General features: G+C 52.3%; 2 long non-coding RNA genes across 2 annotated transcripts; both read right to left on the bottom strand.

The window, feature by feature from the left end:
• Positions 1-5,377: 5,377 nt before the first annotated feature.
• Positions 5,378-10,484, bottom strand: LOC129735118 (uncharacterized). The gene is made up of 3 exons (XR_008730571.1): positions 10,357-10,484; positions 8,906-9,103; positions 5,378-6,237 (listed from the first exon to the last, which is right to left on the bottom strand). It is a non-coding gene; the product is annotated as an uncharacterized LOC129735118 (long non-coding RNA).
• Positions 10,485-11,808: 1,324 nt separating this feature from the next.
• Positions 11,809-13,695, bottom strand: LOC129735125 (uncharacterized). The gene is made up of 3 exons (XR_008730579.1): positions 13,547-13,695; positions 13,227-13,371; positions 11,809-12,238 (listed from the first exon to the last, which is right to left on the bottom strand). It is a non-coding gene; the product is annotated as an uncharacterized LOC129735125 (long non-coding RNA).
• Between the last annotated feature and the right edge of the window lie 2,988 nt (positions 13,696-16,683).

Raw genomic sequence — 16,683 nt, 5'->3', positions numbered from 1 at the left:
CGACCTCCAACCCAAATAGGTCCCTCCAGAAGAGGGCAAAACCCTGCCTGGGAAGCACGCGTATTTAGTAAAGTCCTTCACCAGTGTTAGCTGAGGCATAGAAGAGCCCACGGTCTCCCAAAACAAGAGGAAAAGCATGACCAAGGTACCAGAACCACAACTAGAAAGAGGTAAAGCACCACTGACTCAATGCACAGCCCTTCAGTTTAGCTGCCTTCAAGTCAGGCGTCCTGCCTGAAGCTGGGTGTCCAGCCCCCACCTCTCCCTGCCCCCAAGGTGTCACGGAGAGTCTTCTACCCGTCAGGGAGAACAACGGGCATGAAGGAGGCTGTGAAGCTGGGGCTGCTGCAATCCTGGCCAGGGCATGCCTACAGACGCAGCAAAGGCTGCCAGGCTCAGTGACCCCAAGCTGCCTGTGCATCCTCTCGGCCACCCACGGGCAGTCTCCCCTCCGGCAACTGGCAGCAAGGCACGAGCATCTCCAGTTCCTGCCAGCTGGGTACCAACAGCTGCCCACAACAGCTCTGGCCGGGAACGGTGTCACCAGGGCCGCAGCTGTGCCTGGGACTCGGCCTGAACCACAAGCCGCAGCAGAGACTCCGGACCATCTCTGCAGCTCACCAGTGCTTGCAAGGCATGAAATCCAGCATCAGTGCAGCAAGGCTCTGATCGATCCCTTTCTGCTTGTGGAGGCTACGGCTTCTCCACACATGCCTCTGCCCTCAGCTTCCCAACTTCTCTGGTTCAGAGGGACGTATACCCACCTGGTGCTGCTTTATCCAGATCTTTCATGATTTCCTCTAGGTCTGGCGATGACACGTGGGGAGGCTTCTCTGTATTGCCAACAGGTTTTCTTCCTTGAGGCACGTGAAAGAAAGTATCAAGTTAAAGCTCTCACTAATAAGATACTTAGCAGGAGTGCTTCGTCTGTGAACTCAGCCAGGGCTGACGATGCGCCCCTGGCATACCAGGTGAGCTCCAGCACAGGATCCAGACCAGGAGCTGGAGCCACAGCTGCAACCAAACACCCATGAGAAGTTTGTGACATGCACTGTGACAGACGCTGGCACAACGGAAGAGCAGAACCTTTGAGGGGATCATGTCATGACATGGCACACGCAATGACAAAGGTCTATACTGCCACACCTGCAAGGGACGCCTCGCTCACATTTGGGCTTGGAGCGGGCAGCTCTCCAAGTAAGAAGCCATCACGTACCCATGCCGTCTCCCAGCCCGTCAGCCCTGGCACCCCGCTGGGAAGCTGCATATCCATCGCCTGCAGCCAGGCCTGTAAACAAACAGAACAGAGAAGCTCCCATGAAATCACACACCTCCGCCCCAAAGTCACCCGCCTCCCAGGTACTGCCACACCTCACAGGGCACGCAATACCAATAGTGACTACAATGGGTAGGGCTGGAGTCACTCAGGCTCCACCTGAGTGTCAAGAAAACGCACTGGTCTGGGACCAAAATAAGCCCAAAAGGGGGAAGTTGTTGTCTCAACTCCCAAATTACTACACTCCGGTTTAGAGGGTAACTACACGTGAAACAAATCTGTGCACAAAGTTCAGGTCAAGCTGACCCACTCTCTGAAGCAGTTATGCATGAAGGGACTTCTCATGAAGGGAGGCAGCCTTAGGAAAGCCGGGAAACAAAGACCAGAGAGCAGTAAGAACACCATTATCTAAGCAATGCAGAACAGAGCCTTCAAGTGAGGAAAGTTTTGGTCGCGAGAGAATGCAAGCTGACAAGACCTTGCCATCCGCTGACATCAACAGAAAATTAGGTGAAAATAGGACAAAGACAAATGTGGCAGTGGGAGGTCACGACCTCCAACCCAAATAGGTCCCTCCAGAAGAGGGCAAAACCCTGCCCGGAGAGCATGCATAAAGACCTTCAGCACTGCTGTCTCAGGATGGGTACAATTTTGCTGTAGAAGCAAGAAACATGTAATCAGTCCTGTGTATGATAAGGAAGGTGCAATATACTATGAGGTATAAGAAGTGTGCACTGGACGGGGGAAGGGAGGGAAGATTCCATCGTATCTTCGGGGATCTGTCGACAGGCTGAACCTGTCTTCTCCCACATAGAGATGCCAACTGGGTAAGAACTATATTCAGTGACTATCTCATACCAGCTTTTATTAGGTGCGTTGTTTTAAGCTTGATTTGCAGTTACTATATTATCACCAGCAGTCTTTGAACCTTATCCTTTCATAAACTAGCAGTTTGTATAATAAAAATCTTGAGCTTGTGTAAGTCTCTGGAGATCTGAATAACTGATATAAGGATCTGGCTCAGTGACGTTGAATAGGTTAGTTGAATCACTCTCGTCTACAGTGGGCTGTCAAAACGCAGGTAGCGGGCTAGCTGGTCGGCCATGAGGGTATCGTCTGTCTGGGGAAATTGACAGGTTGATCAAATATGAAGGGTTTGAGGAATCCCCCTTCTTAATGTGACACACCTGTTGGCTGGGACCGGAAAGCTTTCAAAGTACTGTTTCCAGGCCACGTGCAACACCCTTCAAAGACCAGGTGGACAAACATACAGCCTCTTAGGAATTCTTACTGGGACAACTCTACTGGGCACTAAAGAAGCCCACAGGAAAGGACTGGAGGGAAAAAAAAAATCACCTTTTTTTTTGTCTCATGGAGAAGTGCCTACTTCTGAGACTACTGAGAGTCTGCTGCACCACAGCTGCCCTGTTACTTCCCCTGGCCTGCGAGATGGGGCTGTGTGTTGGGGACCTGGGGTTGCCCAAGGAGAGCACTGCAGGGCTAGAGCAGGAATGCTCCCGCCTTCCTGAATGGACATCTCCCAAGGACAGATGTCCCCAAAGCTGATAGCCAGAGCGCAGCCCAGGAGCAGTGGAGTCACGGCACCAGGCACGGCTGTGACCCAGCCAGAGGACAAGCACTCCCGTGGACTAATGCCTGGCCCTGCTGTGCAGCTCTGGCCCCGACTCGCAGGCCGGGGAAGGCTGCCACACCACACTGCCCAGGGTTGGGTTCCAGCCCTCACCCGCCAACCTACCTAATCGCCACGGAGCAGCCCAAGTGTCCTGGGCTTGCAGGGCCACCAGGAGGAAGAGGATAAGGATGCAGGAGAGGGACACAGCCCCCTGTGCCTGCACCATGCTGCTGCTGCTGCTGCTGCTGCTGCAGTCACCACTGCTGCTGCTGCTGCTGGCACTGATGGACCACGCCCACGGCACAACGTATCATGGTGTGGAACACTGGGGCTTGTGACCTCACAGCCCAGCCTCCTCAGGGCAGCCATGCCCCCGGCATGCTGCCACCCACCCAAGCACCCCCCTGGCACACCCCACCCCAGGAAGGCAGGGCTTCCAGTGGAGACCGAGACTGACACTGCGCTAAGGAGTGTTTTGACTGTCTAGAGCTTGATGATAGTGATGAAAGGGCCGAGTGTTTATGGGTACGAACGAGGGGAAAGGCCAGCAATGCGGATGTCATGGTGGGAGGCTCTTAAGACCACCACAGCAGGATGAAGAGGCAGATGAAATATTCTATCAATCAGCAGCTGGGAGAAATCTCACCATCGCTACCCTTGTTCTCATGAGGGAATTGAGCTTCCCAGATGTCTGCTGGAAATACAGTACAGCAGAGAGGAAAGGCTCTAGGAGCTTCCTGAGCTGTGCGGACGAGACCTTCCTGACCCAGCTGGTGAGGGAGCCTGCTAGGGAAGGAGCACCCTGCAGCTGTTGTTTGCTAACAGAGAAGGACTTGTGGGTGATGTGATGGCTGGAGGCCATCTGGGCCATGGCCATCGTGACATGTTAAGAGGTTTGATTCTTGAGAAGTAAGGAGGGGGGGCAGCAGAACTGCTCCCTTGGACTTCCAGAGAGCAGACTGCATCTGTCCTCTTTTTGAATAAAAATGCCGCGGTTTAGATATACGACTTATTTATAGAATTACAAGCATGGAAAACCAGTCTTTTCCATAAGAAAGCAACTACGGAACCTCTTCACTGACAGTAAATACCTCAATACGTGAGTACCCCATGCCACATGCCAATACCAACTCCAATGCAACATAACTGAAATACCTCCACTGGAGATACCAGTTCTGCAATTAAGTCTTGAGCTTTCCTCACAGAGCCTGCCACACCACCCGCTAGCATGTTCCGTTAACCTCCCAAACACTGGCCTTGAGAACCTGAGCGTGAAGCTGTTCTCAAGCACAAGCATGGAAATCCAACCATCAGTGGTCCGAGAGGTACGCAAAGATGAACATCTATGTCTCCCCTGTTGACACTCCTGAGGATAGGAAGCCAGAAGAGCTGTTCAGTTACCCAAGTCTAAATAGGTTTAGTATCTTTACTGAAAGCTGGCGAGACACAAGCCTAAGAAATCTTTGCTCCATATCTAACCATCGCTGAAACACTGAATCGAAAGGAAGCAAAGGAAGACAGAAGACACGCCAGGTCTGCCAAGCAAAGAACATGAGGAAGTTTCTCACCGCACAGAAGCACAGCTGCAGACAGAGTTCCTGCTGACAAGCAGGCAGCAGGAGTGAACTTTATCCATTTGGGACCCTTTGAGAACACCAGGCACCCAGATAGTGCTGAAGGATGCTTTGTACACAGCGGACCCTCGGAGAGAAGCAGACATGTCCAGTTTTATGCCCTGGGGAAGTGCCCTGACACTGTCCTGCCCCTCGGGTGGCGTAGGATAATTAAAATACAGGAACTTATTAGTAAGCATGGGCTAATTCCTGGCCCACTGTGATGCTAACAGTAGCCCACAAATCTCTCAACTAGTTTTGCTCAGCCTGTATTTATGACAGTTACATTGCTCTATGTTGTGGGGGAAAGCAGGTGACACAGCTTGCCCCCTTGATGCAGAGGGCTGTGTTTCAAAGGACTACGACAAGCCCAGAAGAGCACAGCATAGAACAGCTTATACGTAATTGAGTATCACATCACAAAACATACTGCATGCATCTATCCATGAAAATGGGGTTTATGTAGGCACATGCAAAATGGGTCTCCTGCTCAAAACCCAGCAAATCCTGATTTTAAAAAATCATATACTGAAATGTAAGACGACATACCTTTGGGTTTGTTGCTAAATCCCCATGTCGATGTAATTCCTTCACTGCCATCTGAAATCGTTCAGCTTAAGGCACTTTCCACGCCAAGCAAAGAAAGCTCAACTCAGAAGGGAAAGATCCTTCTCAAGGGAACGGATCATCTGTGACAACCGGACACCTTCCCGCCCACTGAAACATAGCAGCAGAGTTAAAAGCAGCTTTTAAATTCCAAGTGGAGAGGTGCAAAGTCTGAAAACTACAGGACATTCTCTTCCTAGCACAAAATAATCAACTTTTTCCCACTTCTCTGCAAACCCCAACCCCGGTGTTTTGTGTTTTTCACACTGCAGCACAGAAAGCCAGTACCCACAGCTGCACAAGGACTTCCAGTGCCAGTGTGCAAAGCATCGAGGAGTCTGGGCTCAGTCTTGGCAGTACAGGAGCGATCCACCTCAAACGCACTGCACAGTCTGCACCTGGGGGTATCACAGGTCAATAGTTAATCACTGCTTTTCCTCCCAGTAACAATAAGGAGAGAAAAAAAGAAAATCTCCTTACATCCATGGCTCTTCTTTACAGGCTAGAGGTTTATGGAAGTGATGACCCATTTCACCCAACATTCAAGACACCTTCTGAACAATTTTCAGAACTGTCCCAAAACCCCCAGATCTTACACAACAATCAGTCCAAAGAAAGTACAGAGGTCTCTGCGCTACTGGACACATGCAGGAACACTTGTGTTTACTGGACACCTTTGTAAAGGGAAAAGGCATTACACCAGCGTACCAGATCCTTGCCCAAAAGACTTTTCAAACCACCTGTTTGTTGACGCAGTCACTGCACTTCAACCCTTCCACCCACGACAACATCCTCTCAGGGGGCAGACTTGCCTGCTCTTGATCACAGAATCAGTCAGCAGAGCTCATATTGAACCAAGCTAAAAACTGGGCCCAGCCTCTACGTTCACGGTTGGGATACACGGCTCCTATCACAGGGCTCACATGGCAGTCCCACCTGGCTTACGTATCTGAAGTTGCATTTCCCACGGGTCAAATATTCCTCTTCACATCTGCCTTGAAACTGAGGGCTCATGGTCAGCGAGAGAAGGGAGTTCCTTGCCTCCTGTGCAGTCAGGTCACGTTCCCCTGCTAAAGGCAGCCTGCTCAGGCCTCCCATTTGTGTACAATCTGTTAAAAGAGTAAAATCAAGTCTGAAGGTTATTCATTTGCTTCCTTAAACATTCTACCATTTGCAGCATTCGGCCCCCAGAAGATGACTTCTGACATAGCAACTTCAACCAAGCAACTGGCAGTTCAACAGAATCACCAACAGCCAGGTCTGTACCCTTGGGGAGACACTTTCAAAGCTCTTTGGAGGATCGCACTGGATCTGTGTGCTTTAGACCCCACTGCGTGGATTTACTGTTTTACTGGCAAAGGTTTTATGTACCACACGTGAACATCTTCAAAACACCTGCTGTAATGGTCTCATGCGTAAACAGACACAATGATCCTCTAATATCACACACGAAGAACTCAATGGATGCTCCTACCAAGGCAGTGGTTCCCTTCTGTAGCCACTGAACAAGCAAAAGGATGGATCAGAACGACATTATCAAGCTCTGAAGCAAAATTTCTGTCCTCCTTTAGCTGTAATTTAGAGCTTCATTGAGTGCTGAAGAGTGTCAGCCTGACAGCTCTGAAGCAGGAAGCGCTTGATCCTCTGTGCCAGAACCGCACCGGCACTGGCCACACAAGCTGCCTGCGTACTCGCAGGGTCAGGGTCAGGGTCCGGGTCCGGGTCAGGGTCTGTACTGCCCTGCCACCGCAACACAGAAGTGAGGAAAGTGAAATGGAGATAGAAGTGTTCATTTTCCACGTAGTTGATGCTGGCAGCTTCTTGCCTCCAGCATTCCTGCACCTCAGGAGCCTGGGAAATGACAACAAATGAGAAAGTTCCTAAAAATAATTTGCCTAACACACCACAGCGTAGCACTTCCATATGCCCACACCACACTTCTGGCTCCCAGCTGCTCTCCTGTGCTTCCCTTTAGCTACCTGGGAGGCACCTTTTCCATCTCCTCAGATCTCAGAACACCCAACTCACGGCTCTAACATTCTTCCCCTTCCTCTCAACATCTTCCTGGTGGTCTCCGCTTTCTGCCCTCCAGATTAGGGCCTTATCATAACAGGACAAGGATAGCACTGGGGGTTTTTTCTGTAAGGAAGCCAAATACTTAAAACTCTTAATTAAAATATAAATTTTAAAGAGGAAGGGAAAAGCCAAAATGACAGCCAAGTGGAAGTTTCATTTGGTGCTCAAACCACCTGAACACTTCTGCTGCAGCTGCAGCCGAGAGCTGGCCCTTAGATGCCTGATCAGGATAAAGCCCCAAATCCTGCCACTAAGGTTTCAAATGACAAAATAACATCATCTAAGGGAAGGCAAAATGGATAAACACAAACATCGCCGTATGTTTACAGGGCCTTCACAGCACAGTGGTTCTCTGATGGCACCCAGAACTTAGCAGTATGGAGAATTACAAAGGTCAAGTGCTCTTTATAAGCGATGCACCCTTAAATCAACACTAGTGACAAAAGAGCCAAGCACTTGACTTGCAGAACGGCAGACGATTCCTGACTTTCTCCACAGCTTCTACTACTGATGAAGCTTACAACCACCTCACCATTTGGGAACAACATCCGTTGCTAGTGTTGCTCTGGTTGGAAACTCAGCAGGCTGGCACGTTCCTTCCTTCAGAGCCAGAAGGAATTTGTCGTTACAGGAATTCTCATGCCACTGAACCGGCAGCAAGGTACACAAGCCTCTTAATCCCTTTTTATACTTCTGCGCTTGTGCCATATAACCATTCTCCACTCTCCATCTCACCACCTCTCCAAGCAGAAAAGTCCCATCTGCCACACACTTGTCACAAACTACGTAGGATATGACACAGGTTTCAAATACACCGGAAAGTATCAAATCAGACACTTTAAAACATAAAAGAAAACTAAAAAAAGGTGGCAGTGGGAAATTATTTTCTACCTTGACTGTTAGGTTCACAAGCTGCTAGTAGTTAACATTAATGGCGCACTATTTCAAGGTCGCTGCTAGTAGTTAACATTAATGGCGCACTATTTCAAGGTCGCTGCTAGTAGTTAACATTAATGGCGCACTATTTCAAGGTCGTGATGGCAACCTGCAATGTGTGGGTATCAGCGAGAGAACTGCTGCCTTGCACCAGTTCAGGTGCTCCACCTATACCTTGTCACAGATTTGAATTTTTTGTTTGCTTGTTTTAAATGCTTATCAGGGTAGGATTTGCCTACCAAGACCAGATTTTAAGTGAAGTTACATTAAGCTGCTCTTGCTTTAAGTACAGCAAGATAGCTCCACTGCTACATTCAGCCACAAGAACGTAAACACCTCCAGCTTCATAGACACCCATACATTATTTTTGTAAGGAACAAATGACTAAACATGGAACAACACTATGGAAAAAGCAAAAGAATGCACACAATCAGCATTTCCCTATTTGGACCAAAACCCAAACATCTCTAACAGCAGATAAGTCTGAATTAAAAATCAACCACATCCAGATCCCAAACGGGGTAGGGGTTATTGTATGCCACAGACCTGGACTTGACTGTTGAAGGAAATCACGCGCTACGGAAAATTTGAGGTGGTTCTGCGGAAGGTTAACTACAGCCTTGGCAACTTCCTTGGGACATGAAAGGTACGTGCGCTACAGTACCACCCGCAATAAAGGAAACCAGTCTCGCAGTTTGAGTTCAATACCACATCCGCAAACCAAATGAGGCTGCTACGTTTGAGGAACACTGATGGAAACCTCACCTGCCATCCCAAAGTTATGCTACGGCATTTCTTCCCTTTTTGCCACTTTCCTCAGCCTTGGTACATCTTTTGCAGAATCTGAAGCAAGGGCCCATAGCTTCTTCCTGTTTCTAACAGTGAATGTCTGGGTTTCACACGTTGGTTTCTTGTGCGGCGCCAATAAGACCCAACACTCGCCTTCAGAAATGCATCCGTACACTAGGCAAGAAAAGGAAAATTACCAGTCACGACATTGTACTGCCCACAGGGCAACAGAGTGCCCCACTCGTAAGAGGATTTAAGGCCGTAAATAACCCTCAAATATCTTCATGAACAAGCACAGTTTAATCATGTGCTTTTAATCTGACTACCGACACAATCTAACAAGAAGACACATTAAGGGAAGCAGAGCTGTAGTTAAAAAAGTGGGGCTTCTCTTTCCTCTCCTGAGGGTTTACCATCCAGAGCTGGCTGAAGTTCTGAACCTGCAAACCGCTCCCCCATGCTTGTATGCTCGCTCTGGGAAACAAAGACGGCTGTTTGAATTCTTTTGCAGGTACAATCTTTCTTTACTTTTGAGTTGGAATGAAATGAAAAGCTGCCATCAGTCCCACTTACGGCACAGAGACACCCCTATGTTCCACGCACACGCCTGCCCAGAAATGCATGCAGAGGGAAGCCATCCCTTGGGTATCAAACACAGAAACAGCACTGAAAACCTTGACTTCTGAGAGTCCCTGCAGCGTTCTCCCAGGCCAATACACAGCATGCTTGTGGCAGGATCACCACTGCGTGTGCGTCACTTGCTTTCATTTCCATCTTCATCTCTAACCTGGCACTTGCCACCTCCAGAATGCAGCATGCATAAAAGCAATTCCGTTTACTACAAGCACAGCACCGTGTGAACCTTCTGCATGAAGCCCGGTATTTAAAGGAATTGCTATAAAGAATAAAAATCTGCCGGCACCACTGACACACAGACACGCTGTGTTTTCTGAAGAGGGCCGATACATGAAACCTGCAAACTAAGGACTGCGACAGCTCGCTCCTTGCCCCTCTTCTTTTGCCCTCAGGCTGGTGCAGGAGCTCCTTTCACCAGAGCAGGCACACCACAGACACAGCCTCACCGAGGGGAAGGGTGGGGAGGGGATAAGGGCAGAGGGGGAAAGGAAAGACCCACAGAAGCAGCTTTGCTGCCCACTGCCAAAGTCACAAGCCGCTCACGGATCCTGTCCCCTCGCCCTGCCTCTGCTGGTCTGTGCCTCCGTCCCCCTTCCCGCCCCTCCGCTCCTCTCCCTAGCCCTCTCTCCTGCTGCTGATCCTGCATCCCTTGCGGCACCCCACTGCCCCTCTGTCTCTGTCCCGCTGCATCCCTCTGCCCGCTCCTCGTCAGTCCCTGTCCTTTCTCCATCCCTGCCCAGCCCCCCCCGCTCTCCCTGCCCCTCTCCGGCCACCCCTCCGCCTTGACCCACCTCTCCCTGCCGCTCAGTGCCTCCCTTCCCCTCGTCTCTGCCCACGGGGGCTCCGGGGCCGGGGCCTGTGCTCGGGCAGTCCCGGGAAGGGGCCATGGCGCCTACAGGGCCCGGGCTGGGGGCTGGTGTCCTCCCAGGGCCTGACTGCTGGGCAGGGATGTCCCATGGCCTGCTGGGAGAAGGCGTGCCCCGGGGCATGCTGGGAGCTGTAGGCCCGGGGCCACCCCATGGCCAGGTTGTTCCCGGGGCATGCTGGGAGCTGTAGGCCTGGCACCACCCCATGGCCAGGCTGTTCCCAGGGCATGCTGGGAGCTGTAGGCCTGGCACCACCCCATGGCCAGGCTGTTCCCGGGGCATGCTGGGAGCTGTAGGCCTGGCACCACCCCATGGCCAGGCTGTTCCCGGGGCATGCTGGGAGCTGTAGGCCTGGCACCACCCCATGGCCAGGCTGTTCCCGGGGCATGCTGGGAGCTGTAGGCCTGGCACCACCCCATGGCCAGGCTGTTCCCGGGGCATGCTGGGAGCTGCCACTGCCCACCCTCAGCCTCCTGGCAGCCATGTTGGGCTGGGCAGGCACAGCCTGTGCTGGGGCTGTGGCCCGGCTGAGGGGACCTGTGGCCGGCCGTGGGGTGAGGGATGCCCCTTGGGCTGGCACAGGGGTGTCTGCTGCCTGCTGGCTGCCCGGGGGTTCTGTGGGGAGGTTCCAGCCCCCCGCTGTGCCAGGCCCCGGGGCAGCTGGAGTCAGGGTTGGCCGGGGCAGCCCTGGGGGGGAGCTGAGAGCTAAGGAGGGAAAGAGGCGCCGGCAGGTGCCCCGGGCACGGGCACCGGGCACCCCGACTTGCAGAGCCCCCTGGAGCCGCCCCGGCGTCTGTAGGTCCTGCAGGAATAGGGCTAGCGTGTTTTTCTGCTGACTCTGACAGGGCTCTGGCTACACCTGTCCTGCTGAGGGACTGGGAACATGCAGCTGCCTGGGAGAGTCACCAGCCAGAGTATGAGTGCTCAAGCCTTGTTTCCCTTGCTGGAAAACACTTCATTTTTAAATACAGCCTCTCAGCGGCGAGATCCAGGCAGTCGGGATTGCTTCCTGTAGGGAGCAGCCTGGTGACTGGAGGCTGCTGCCTTCAGTGGCAGAGCTGGACGCTTCTCCTCGCTGACAGGATTAAGTTATAAAGAATCACTCGGAGAGGCTGCAGCTAAAGCAGTGCACTCAGCCAGAGCCAAAATGCTCCATGGCACCACCCATACACAGCTCCACCAGAGAAGGTGCCAGGAAGGACTTCTGTTTGTGGTTCTCACTTCAAGTTGTTTACAGGCCTGGCTGCAGGCGATGGATACGCAGCCTCCCAGCGGGGTGCCAGGGCTGACGGGCTGGGAGACGGCATGGGTAGGTGATGGCTTTATACTTGGAGAGCTGCCCGCTCAAAGCCCAAATGTGAGCGAGGGCTCTCTTGCAGATGGGGGAGTATAGACCCTCTTCACAACTTCCTCACATGCTCTCACCCATAATTTCAATACAATGGGTGTGGGGAGCATGTCTGACTGGCCTGTCAGAAACCCCATGCCTCAGCCCAGACTACAGCCCACAACTTGCAAGTTCCTGCTTTTGTTGTTGTTAAGACCGAGGCAATTGTGCTACTGCTCTGTGTTTATTTTTGTGCTGTTCTTCAGCAATACATGGTTGACCACTGAAGCCTGGTGGCTGTGCTGAACTGGTAGGGGGCCAGTTCCCTGGTACTCTGTGGCAGATGGTCCAGTTTTCCAGGCATGGATGATGGGTGCTGGTGCCGGGTCTGGCTCTCAGTACATGCTGGGATGTGCAGGACGGCTGTCTGAGCGCAAGGGTCAGCTGCTGCTGTTGGCCTGTTTTCTCGCAGCGAGGCGCCTGTGGAGAGAGGAGGCTGCTGAGACCCTACGGCAGCTGTGGTGCTGTATGGGGGTTAGGGTGGGGGCAGTACCCGGGGCACTGTGGGGTGCACATGGGAGCTGTGGGCACAGAGAGCTCTCTTCAAAAAGTGGGCTCCCTGCACCCATCGGCTGGGGCTCTGCTCGCCTGCCCATGGCTTGTCTCCTCTCGGCCCTGACCATCCTGACCTGCCTGCTCTGCCCACGCTGGAAAGGAGACCTGACTCCAGCAGACTGAGGGGAGCAAAGCTGGGCACGGCACTGCAGGGCTAGGAGAGCCTCCTGTTCTCTCTCTCAGCATGCTTGTGGAGTCCAGCACTCAGCTCCCCTGTCCATCCCTGACCAGACAAGGGGACAGCCTCGGCTCTCTGTTCGGTGGGGTGCTCTGAAGAGAGGATGCTCTCTGCAGAATACGTATCCAGAGCCCTGCGCAGGCAAAACCCCTGCCCGTGCTGACAACACGCACACTGGCAGTGCTGGAAAGCACATGGGACAGACTGACTCTCTTTCTCCAAAGAAAACTTGACAGCTTCCTCACCAATCCCAGTTGCTTGGACATCTTGGCTGAGGTGAACACCTGGGATTTAAGGCATCACCTAGCAGGGTGATTTCTTCTCCTAGGCTCACTGGTAGGGAGAGAGATGCCGCTCTGGCATTTCTCCCTTTCTGGGGCAGCCTCATCCCTCGTTGTTTTGACTTTCTGACCTTGCTCTGCCCATATCTGTCACCTGGTCTGCTCTTGTCGAGGCAGGGTTGCTTCTAGCAAACACTTGCTTAGCAAGTTAGCAAGGTAACACGTAGCTAACCCAAGAATTGAGAGGCCCGGTCAAACACCTCACCGCAGAATTCTCAGCGGACTTTGGCCAGTAACTAACTCGGCATTCCAGAAGACCCTACCACGAAATGCTTCATGGCTTAAAGCAGCCAGCTAATATGGAAGTTTGGGGAAAAAAACCCCAACAACTCACCGTCTCCTCTTCCTCCACACAACGATGACACAACACAACACCATCCCATATAGGACGGAGCCCAAAACTGCCACAGCACCTTCAATGCAGTACTTCCGGAAACTTTTATGATCCTCAGCATCTGAGCTGCTCTGGCCTTCTACTCCTGTCGAAAAAATCTGCACGTTAGTGAGTCCTGCACAGTCACGGCAATCTCACAGGAGGTTAGAAATGTCCAAAAAATGATCAATCCCTTTCTGCTTGTGGAGGCTACGGCTTCTCCACACATGCCTCTGCCCTCAGCTTCCCAACTTCTCTGGTTCAGAGGGACGTATACCCACCTGGTGCTGCTTTATACAGCTCTTTTATGAATTCATCTAGGTCTGGCGATGACACGTGGGGAGGCTTCTCTGCATTGTCCGCAGGTTTTCTTCCTTGAGGCACGTGAAAGAAAGTATCAAGTTAAAGCTCTCACTAATAAGATACTTAGCAGGAGTGCTTCGTCTGTGAACTCAGCCAGGACTGACGATGCGCCCCTGGCATACCAGGTGAGCTCCAGCACAGGATCCAGACCAGGAGCTGGAGCCACAGCTGCAACCAAACACCCATGAGAAGTTTGTGACATGCACTGTGACAGACGCTGGCACAACGGAAGAGCAGAACCTTTGAGGGGATCATGTCATGACATGGCACACGCAATGACAAAGGTCTATACTGCCACACCTGCAAGGGACGCCTCGCTCACATTTGGGCTTGGAGCGGGCAGCTCTCCAAGTAAGAAGCCATCACGTACCCATGCCGTCTCCCAGCCCGTCAGCCCTGGCACCCCGCTGGGAAGCTGCATATCCATCGCCTGCAGCCAGGCCTGTAAACAAACAGAACAGAGAAGCTCCCCTGAAATCACACACCTCCGCCCCAAAGTCACCCGCCTCCCAGGTACTGCCACACCTCACAGGGCACGCAATACCAATAGTAACTACAATGTGTAGGGCTGGAGTCACTCAGGCTCCACCTGAGTGTCAAGAAAACGCACTGGTCTGGGACCAAAATAAGCCCAAAAGGGGGAAGTTGTTGTCTCAACTCCCAAATTACTACACTCTGGTTTAGAGGGTAACTACACGTGAAACAAATCTGTGCACAAAGTTCCGGTCAAGCTGACCCACTCTCTGAAGCAGTTATGCATGAAGGGACTTCTCATGAAGGGAGGCAGCCTTAGGAAAGCCGGGAAACAAAGACCAGAGAGCAGTAAGAACACCATTATCTAAGCAATGCAGAACAGAGCCTTCAAGTGAGGAAAGTTTTGGTCGCGAGAGAATGCAAGCTGACAAGACCTTGCCATCCGCTGACATCAACAGAAAATTAGGTGAAAATAGGACAAAGACAAATGTGGCAGTGGGAGGTCACGACCTCCAACCCAAATAGGTTCCTCCAGTAGAGGGCAAAACCCTGCCTGGGAAGCACGCGTATTTAGTAAAGTCCTTCACCAGTGTTAGCTGAGGCATAGAAGAGCCCACGGTCTCCCAAAACAAGAGGAAAAGCATGACCAAGGTACCAAAACCACAACTAGAAAGAGGTAAAGCACCACTGACTCAATGCACAGCCCTTCAGTTTAGCTGCCTTCAAGTCAGGCGTCCTGCCTGAAGCTGGGTGTCCAGCCCCCACCTCTCCCTGCCCCCAAGGTGTCACGGAGAGTCTTCTACCCGTCAGGGAGAACAACGGGCATGAAGGAGGCTGTGAAGCTGGGGCTGCTGCGATCCTGGCCAGGGCATGCCTACAGACGCAGCAAAGGCTGCCAGGCTCAGTGACCCCAAGCTGCCTGTGCATCCTCTCGGCCACCCACGGGCAGTCTCCCCTCCGGCAACTGGCAGCAAGGCACGAGCATCTCCAGTTCCTGCCAGCTGGGTACCAACAGCTGCCCACAACAGCTCTGGCCGGGAACGGTGTCACCAGGGCCGCAGCTGTGCCTGGGACTCAGCCTGAACCACAAGCCGCAGCAGAGACTCCGGACCATCTCTGCAGCTCACCAGTGCTTGCAAGGCATGAAATCCAGCATCAGTGCAGCAAGGCTCTGATCGATCCCTTTCTGCTTGTGGAGGCTACGGCTTCTCCACACATGCCTCTGCCCTCAGCTTCCCAACTTCTCTGGTTCAGAGGGACGTATACCCACCTGGTGCTGCTTTATCCAGATCTTTCATGATTTCCTCTAGGTCTGGCGATGACACGTGGGGAGGCTTCTCTGTATTGCCAACAGGTTTTCTTCCTTGAGGCACGTGAAAGAAAGTATCAAGTTAAAGCTCTCACTAATAAGATACTTAGCAGGAGTGCTTCGTCTGTGAACTCAGCCAGGGCTGACGATGCGCCCCTGGCATACCAGGTGAGCTCCAGCACAGGATCCAGACCAGGAGCTGGAGCCACAGCTGCAACCAAACACCCATGAGAAGTTTGTGACATGCACTGTGACAGACGCTGGCACAACGGAAGAGCAGAACCTTTGAGGGGATCATGTCATGACATGGCACACGCAATGACAAAGGTCTATACTGCCACACCTGCAAGGGACGCCTCGCTCACATTTGGGCTTGGAGCGGGCAGCTCTCCAAGTAAGAAGCCGTCACGTACCCATGCCGTCTCCCAGCCCGTCAGCCCTCGCACCCCGCTGGGAAGCTGCATATCCATCGCCTGCAGCCAGGCCTGTAAACAAACAGAACAGAGAAGCTCCCCTGAAATCACACACCTCCGCCCCAAAGTCACCCGCCTCCCAGGTACTGCCACACCTCACAGGGCACGCAATACCAATAGTGACTACAATGGGTAGGGCTGGAGTCACTCAGGCTCCACCTGAGTGTCAAGAAAACGCACTGGTCTGGGACCAAAATAAGCCCAAAAGGGGCAAGTTGTTGTCTCAACTCCCAAATTACTACACTCTGGTTTAGAGGGTAACTACACGTAAAACAAATCTGTGCACAAAGTTCCGGTCAAGCTGACCCACTCTCTGAAGCAGTTATGCATGAAGGGACTTCTCATGAAGGGAGGCAGCCTTAGGAAAGCCGGGAAACAAAGACCAGAGAGCAGTAAGAACACCATTATCTAAGCAATGCAGAATGAAGCCTTCAAGTGAGGAAAGTTTTGGTCGCGAGAGAATGCAAGCTGACAAGACCTTGCCATCCGCTGACATCAACAGAAAATTAGGTGAAAATAGGACAAAGACAAATGTGGCAGTGGGAGGTCACGACCTCCAACCCAAATAGGTCCCTCCAGAAGAGGGCAAAACCCTGCCTGGGAAGCACGCGTATTTAGTAAAGTCCTTCACCAGTGTTAGCTGAGGCATAGAAGAGCCCACGGTCTCCCAAAACAAGAGGAAAAGCATGACCAAGGTACCAAAACCACAACTAGAAAGAGGTAAAGCACCACTGACTCAATGCACAGCCCTTCAGTTTAGCTGCCTTCAAGTCAGGCGTCCTGCCTGAAGCTGGGTGTC

This window comes from Falco cherrug, unplaced genomic scaffold (genome assembly GCF_023634085.1).
Source record: "Falco cherrug isolate bFalChe1 unplaced genomic scaffold, bFalChe1.pri scaffold_35, whole genome shotgun sequence".
NCBI classification, from domain to species: Eukaryota; Metazoa; Chordata; class Aves; order Falconiformes; family Falconidae; genus Falco; species Falco cherrug.
This window is presented reverse-complemented; position numbering and strand designations above follow the sequence as displayed.